The 8,297-nt window shown below is 34.6% G+C and overlaps 1 pseudogene; it reads left to right on the top strand.

The window, feature by feature from the left end:
- Positions 7-6,720, top strand: LOC109356043 (annotated as a pseudogene).

The following is an 8,297-nucleotide window of genomic DNA, read 5'->3' as shown; positions in this document are numbered from 1 at the left end:
CTCTTCTGCTGTGATTGGATCTCAGGTGGCCTTTTTCTCAAACCCTTTTCACTCTTTGATTTTGATCTGAAACTCATTTTTGTTCTATTGGGTTGCAGAAAGTTAGGTCTTTTTCCTTTTTAATATATTGGTCTGTGTTTGGAGGGTGAGGGCACCAGAGTTGCATTGGTGCTGGGAAATGCCATTGGTGTGGTTTGTGGAGAATATTTCGGTGGTTTTTTATACTGAAAAACATTCATCAACATGTCTTGGACAGGCCCTGAAGATATCTACCTTTATACTTCACTTGCCAATTATCTTGATAGTGAGTTTCATTGAATTCCTCTCTCATATTCATTAAAGTTGTGAAATTGGACACTCAGTAAGAAGATAATAGCTAGTGATTTCATTTTAATTAATAATCCTAGGTTGGCCTTTATATATTAAATGTGTTTGTCTTTTGTTTTAATCATAGTCATGTTGGGGAGGGACACTCTCAAATGATAGAGGATGACTAAGGTGCATTACGCAATATGTTGTTATCGAACTTAGTAGTGGTATAAAGCTTAACTGTGTGATTGAGAATTAATAATGATAATCCTGAGCTGCTGAATATATGAGAAGTAAAAACTATAGATGGTAATATGATAGAGAATTGGACTGATTCGCTTGATTTCCTAGAACCACTAGTGTAAACAAATTAAGAACGAAAGCATGAGAGAAACCGTGGAACAATGAAAGACATAGTTATGCTTGGTAGTTGGTATGATATGGAAGTGAAAATCCAAACATGTGGCCTTCTTTTGTTTCCTTTCATTTGGGGATCTTTGTGATTCCATTCTATTTACTATTAATGGTGTTCTTCCTCATTTCTACCAATTGTCCACTACTAAGCATCTCGAATGTTTCCTCCATAGTTGTTCAAACTCTTAATGCCTGAAATTTATACTTGCTCCTGTGGAAATGAATGCTTAAGAATGCACTATTTACCAATTACCGTATGGTGTACTGGTGTAGTGAGCTAAAGATGAGGAGTGTCTATTGCCACTCTCATTCCAACAACTTTTTTTAATCAGATAGCTAATTTGAACTGTTAGATCAAAACAAGTCAAAGGTTATTTAACAAAAAAGATAATGGAACATGAGTGAAAATAGACACAAAAGGGTGACAATATATACTCCTTTAAAGATGTAAATGGTATTGTTTTTGAGACTTTAATTCATGTTGATGAATAGCCTTGATGTTATATTGCTTCTAGAATATTTATCATGCAAGTCTTTCTGATTGGGGTTTTGCCAAGATATTGTTAGAAAGCAATGAAAACCAGTTGGATTTTGTAAACTAATCTGGGTTTCCAATGCAGGTGATACTATTTTATTCTTCATACCAATTTTTATTCCCTGATTGTATTCCTTGTTGCAGAGAAACTTCTTGTATTGCTGAGAGATGGTAGAAAGCTCGTGGGGACACTTTGATCTTTTGATCAATTTGCTATCAACTTTTGACATTTGTGTAAATCTTTGACATGCTATAGGTTGATTTTCTTAAAATTCCTATCAATAATATGCAGCTAATGCTGTTCTCAAGGGAACCTAGGAGAGGGTTATTGTTGGTGATCTGTATTGTGACATCCCCTTCGGTCTCTATGTAATCCTTAGAGAGAATGTTGTTCTAATTGGTGAACTGGTATGACTGCTAATTATTATCCTTTGCATCCACTTATGTTCTACTTTTGAATCTCATTTCTACAATCAAATGTCTTTCAACTTTTAGGACTCGGAGAGAGAGGAACTTCCCCCATATATGACACATGTTTCAACAGAAGAAATTAAGAGGGTAAATTTTCCTAAATTTATAAGTATTTATTTAATGGATATTCCTCGTGTCCATTTCCTGTCACCTTTTGTTTTCCTTCAACCTATTAAAGATAATAATATGTTGTGATATGGACTTTAACTATCAAGTGCCCATCATTGTCCTAATTTTGTTGGTTTCCTACTTTACTTTTACATTAGGAACATATAAAGCACGCATGAATAAAACAGATTGTGTACATTTGTTTCTTGTATATTGTCATTGTTTTGTTACATTATGCTGGCTGAGGACATAGTCACAAATTATGTGCTGATGAATAAGAAATAAAGTGGACAAACTAAGTGCTCATTTGGATGGGCTTGTGAAAAAAGAATACTTTTGTGTGAACTTCGCCTACCAAATTCTAGCTCATTGAGTTTGTAAGAATGTCCTTGAAACTGAAAAGTTATCTATATTTGTTTCTATAGATGGTTGTAGCATTACGACATGAATGATATATGCCTGCCCTGCTCATCTTAGCTGTATGCATTTCCCTAGGTTTGATTTTGAAACTGACATTAACTCTAAGTTACTATTTAGCTATTGCAAGCAATGTTTCTGAATTAACTGTAAGTTTGAAAGTGTGTAGTCTAACATAAAAGTATTTCACACACTCTTTAGAAGGGAGTTAAGCTGTCTTCCGAATAATTATTATATTTGATTTAGCTGTTTAAGCTACACATGGTTGATAAAGGTCTTATGATTGAAGAGAGGAGACCAATTATTATTATTTTTTGGTCCATTGGTTTTCTGTTATAATTTGGAATAGTTTCTAAGGTAGTTCTATAATTTGCTTTTATTTAAGCAATAAGTTCTGTGGACTTTTGTTATATTTTCTATATTAGACTGAACAATGATTTTGCAGGCGCAAAAAGCAGATTGGGAGGATTCAGATCTAAAAGGGACCATGAGAAAAAGAATGGAATTTCTTGACTTGGAATAGTCAACTCTCCTGTCACATATCCTTCACATATCTGTCTGTCCCCAAATATTATAGTGGTTACTCTTCACTTATTTTATTTTCCTCTCTTAGTTGATGGCTTTGTGCATTGTTAGATTTCATTGTCAAAGGAGGATGAACATTGTTGAAATTTCTTATGCAATATTAAGCCCCAGGAATCAATACTTACTACAGTATTATTCATTTTGTTCAAAAAAAAGTGTCAATCACAACATGATTAAACCCAATGATTTTTGCCACCTTAGCATTCAACAGACTTTTTTTTTGATAAACTATTCAACAGAGACATGATATACTATGTTTTAGTACATGTCAGAAATTCACGAGGTAGAGAGGTTGGTAGTTAAAGCAATGTCAAGTTAGACATGGAGGCCATACTGAGGTTCAGATCAAGATCCTACATCAAATTAGTGACTCCAATGTCTTTTATATTCCTGAGGGGGCCATTTTCTGAATTGAAAACTCTACACTCCAGAATGTTTTATAGACCAAAAGAGAAGGCTTATCTAGCTGCGTCTCTTGGATTTTTAAGACTGGTATTATTAGCAAATAAAAAAGGCGGCCTAGTATACGAGGCTCTCACCTAATAGGGTTTGAAGAAGGTATATGTACGCGGTCTTACTATTACTAAAGACAGTGACACCAACAATTTCAACTTTTGTCATTTCCGACTTAAATCCCAGCTCAAAATCTCAACAAATTCTTAGACTTATTTCCTCACTCTCTTTTCTCTTTCTCACTTATCCACACTTCAGACAAAACTCTCAACAACTCTCTTTAATGTCTTGGCTCTCAGTCCTCGCCTCTTTGTTGCTGCTATCTCTCTGCGTTGAAGCTTCAGTTCACGAATACAAGGCTGAGAAATTCACTGTCAAAGGCAATGCCTTTGTTGTCTATGGAGGCAGTGAAGGAATTCACTCATTTTCACCCAATCACAATCACACTTCCTCAGCAGCTGCAAATGGCGACTCTTACATTAGGTGACTAAATTTCACTTCACCTTTCTCACTCATTTCATATCTGAGTTTTATATGTTAAATCGCCTTCCTTTAAGCTCTTTCCTCAACATTTTCATTTGCATTATCACCCCTGGATTTAGAATTGTTTTGTATAACTATAAGTAGTTGACAAATTTAGGAGGTGTATTTAACTTTTGTATTCAACTTTGTAAGAAGTAGTGATAATAATCAATAGTTTAGCTGAAATCCCCAAAACATGATATATCTCTTAAGTTCTTGATTTACCTTTCTTGTAGCTGTCAGTCCCAAAACATGATATATCTCTTACATGCCACTACTAGTAGTAGTACTAGACTATTAGGTAGTCATTATTCTACCCTTTTGGTAATTATGTTGATGTAATTTTGTTGATTGGATTTGACTGTTGTGATTTGAAAACCAGCTTTGAAAGGATCACATTCCGTAGAAATAAGCACTTTACTAACTTCAGCTCATGGCCGATTTATGCAATTGTTTTTGAAGTTGAAGATAGAGAGACAATTGGTAGTTCGGCCTATGGGGGTCAAAGGGCGGTCTGTTGCACCAGTGATCTAGCGAAACTGGGTGTATGTACTGAAGGACAGGTCATTCATCACCCTTCTGCTGAGAATTCCGATTGGCCACAAGTTTTTGGTGTCTCTTTTGACATGGATGATGAAGCTGCTGTGCTGGCATCAAAATCTATACAGATCACAAAAACTGGGTTGTATAATGTGTATTTCATTCATTGTGATACAAGGCTTAAGGAATTGGTTGTAGAAGGGAAAACTGTATGGAAAAACCCGTCTGGTTATCTACCTGGTAGAATGGCACCAATGAAAATTTTCTACCAGTTCATGTCTTTTGCATTTGTTTTACTTGGGATCTTTTGGTTCTCCCGGTATGCTATATTCTGGAGTGAATTGTTTCCAGTGCAGAACTGCATTACCCTAGTAATAACCCTAGGCATGTTTGAGATGACTCTGTGGTGCTTTGACTTTGCTGAATTTAATGAAACTGGAATCAGGCCAATTGGGATAACCATATGTGCAGTCACCTTCGGGACTGTTAAGCGCACAGCGGCACGTTTGATCATTCTAATTGTTTCAATGGGCTACGGTGTTGTGAGAGTACCTACCCTTGGCGGGATTACATCAAAGGTGGTTATGCTTGGAGGAACCTTCTTTCTCGCATCTGAAGTTCTTGAAATGGTAGAAAATGTTGGTGATCTTAGTGATCTTTCTGGAAAGGCGTGACTGTTTTTGGTTCTTCCTTCTGCGATATTGGATGCATTCTTCATAGTTTGGATTTTCACTTCCCTCTCTGCAACTTTGAACAAGCTTCAGGTACTCATGCAAGGTTATATTGTCACAATATTGTTCATCTCACAAAACTCATGTCAGCCTTTTCTTTTGTCTCATATATATAAGTTTTTTCTAGTAAATGCAACTTAAACTGCACAGGGCAAAATTCTTACTTTTTAGGTAAGGTTGCTATTCCTAATTTTCATTTATTGGTTTTTGCTTAAAGCATGTTATGAGAGGCAATTGACTGGAGGGGGTATTATTATGATCCGTATTCTGAATATGACGAAAATACGCATGACATGGCTGTAGCTGTGGTTCAGTACTTCAGTTATCCAACAGCAAAATCTGGATGTGAATTCTCAGAAAAAAATTGATGTTCAATTTCTAATTCTTAGATTAGGATGTAACTCATGTAAGGCAGCTTCCTTGTAGTAAGCTAATAGTTTGTAGTTTCAATGTTTTCTATTTCCTGGTATGTTATGATATTTCTTCCGGAAAACAACTTTTAATGAACCATTTATCCTGTTAAACAAGGAGTTATTGTTCCAAGGTTCAAGTATCACTCCCCAATTATCTTACTCCATATATCATATTCAATTTTATAGCTTATATTTACAGATTAGGCTAATTATCTAGGACTTTTAATGTGATACTGCACCATGCCACCATGTAATGTGATGATTTTTTTTCCAATTTGTCATGAGTTTTTAAATATAACCATCTAAAAATGCTTATTCTCTGCTTATGCAATGTGGCAGGCCAGAAGGATGACATCGAAACTAGATATTTACAGGAAGTTTGCTAACGCATTGGCTGTAGCCGTGATCATATCTGTGGGCTGGATATGCTATGAGGTAAATGCAGGAAAGTGCAGATCATATTTCAATTGGTTTGCATGTTAACTAGGCCTAATTGGTCTATTCAATAAATGGATGATTCAGATTAAAAAATGGTGACCTAGTGCACGAGGCTCCTACCTAGTATAGTCTGGAGAAGATAGTTTTACGATTTGATCTAGGCCAGGACGTGCTGCAAAGTAGATGTTATTTGCATTTTTTGAATCGAATACATCAATCAGTTTTCAATGTTTCAAGTTCTTATCTTTCGACTTGCAGTTTCAGATTTATTTCAAATCAAATGATATATACAATGAGCAATGGCGGAATGAGTGGATCATCCCAGCCTTTTGGCAAGTCCTGTCATTCTCTCTTCTGTGTGTTATCTGTGTTCTTTGGGCACCACCTAAAAATTTAACACGGTAATAACCTCAACTCGATCTTTGATTCCTTTTGCTATCTGTCTCGAATGGCTGCAAGAGGTAGATGAACTCTTTTATTTTCTTAGACTGTGTTCATTCATTGTTGTTGCTGTTCTTTATCTGTGTTCTTGACAGATATGCTTACCGCGATGACGGGAGTGATGGGTTTGATAGGGATGATACTACTTTGATGCTCATAAAACCATCAATTTTGTCCAAGGATTTTGGAAGTGTGCCAGAAGCACAAAGCAGCAATGGAACTTCAAATGGTGATGATTTAGAAGTAGACAAGACAGTATAAGCTAGAATGTACTTGTGATTATCAGTTATACTAGAAATTATTACATTGGACAACATCAATGGTTTTAACCATATTTTCACCATTAATTTGGAATAAACAAATCCATTTAATTTTAAATCATTAATATATTGGCAATGTTAAGAATTTGGTTGAGATCATTAGTTCTGGATCATGTAATAATTTATATACGCGTCCTGAAAATTACCGACTCTTTTTATCCTTTATTCTTTAATTTTCGTCCTTAGTGTTATGTGTTTTCATTTGTTGGCATTTTTAGCTACCAGTTCCTAGCTAGATCGGATTACATGATAGAGTCCTTTTTGTTCCTGTGATCCCAATACGTAATATAGTATAATAATGCGAATTTCTAAGCTAGGGTATGCAGCATGCTATTGAGGCTGAGTTTCAAATGATAAATATTTAAAAAAATAGTTAATAATAGGTTAAGAAATATTTGACAAATTCATCTCTTATATTGTACCCTTAAAAAAATATGGGTGTCATTGCCTTCTCTTAGTTATATAAAACATTAGTATTTCTTCTTTACAAGTATAACAATGAGTTGGAATTGAGTCTTGTGGCTTATTTATTTATAGCTTAATATTTTAAACTTTTTTGGTCGTTTGTTAAATGAGATGAACTTGTGCCATGAGGAGTCGGAGTTATTTGCTGAGACGAGGGGTTTGAGTTGTTTGTGTTAAAAATCTCTGGGTATAGTTTTTGACCCAAATTTATAAATTCATAATCAAATTTTCCCCCAAAGGTCTCAGAATATCCTTAATTTCATTTATTTTGTCCTATAATCTGCTATCATATCTTTATACCAAAAAATATATCACTATCATTAGTTAAAAAAGTTGTTTAAACTAAAAAATTAATAACTATGTATTTCTCTTTATCTCACAACTCGATGACTTATCCTCTTATTAAATCCCCCAACTTCATCTCTATTCTTCAAACCCACAATTAGCTTCTCTATTCTTGAAACCACAAATTCCTACATTCTACTCTATTATTCAAATTCACCAACATTATTCTCAAAGCCCACATGCTTATATTTTTCTCACACCACCTTTATCTATTTCAAGGTGTTTTTTTTATTTCCTATCTCCCATCTAACTGGTGCATTATGTACATTCTGAAAATTACCTATCTAAATACATTATCAACGGACTATTCAATTAAATCTAGGCACAGAGCAGATCATAAACCTTGAAATTACATCTCTTGCATTTTGAGTTGGTCGTGAGATACATTTATCTATAAATGATGAGGTTCACGGAGGGAAAGTGATTTTAAAAGAATTGATTAATTTATCGGAAAGTGTAAACATTAACATTGTATACTATATATATAAACAATAACAAAATATATGGTGATAGCAACTAAAGGACAAAAGGGTGGCTCAATGCAAGACGTTCCCACTTATTAGGGTATGGGAGAATAGAAAATAGATATACTGTGTCTTATGAAGGATAGAATGATCTTTAGTTAGCAATAGATAGTCCAATTACAAACTGAGGTGTCCCAATCTAACTCTCAATACATAATACATTTGCTTGAAATATACTAAGCCATGAAATATACTGAGATGTTACTACTAAAACCTTACTACAGCAAAAGTAGAGAAACAAATGGATGAAAGATCCAGAGTTACAT

Source organism: Lupinus angustifolius, chromosome LG09, assembly GCF_001865875.1.
Source record: "Lupinus angustifolius cultivar Tanjil chromosome LG09, LupAngTanjil_v1.0, whole genome shotgun sequence".
Lineage (NCBI taxonomy): Eukaryota > Viridiplantae > Streptophyta > Magnoliopsida > Fabales > Fabaceae > Lupinus > Lupinus angustifolius.
The sequence above is the reverse complement of the archived record's forward strand: the minus strand, read 5'-3'. Positions and strand labels throughout refer to the sequence as shown.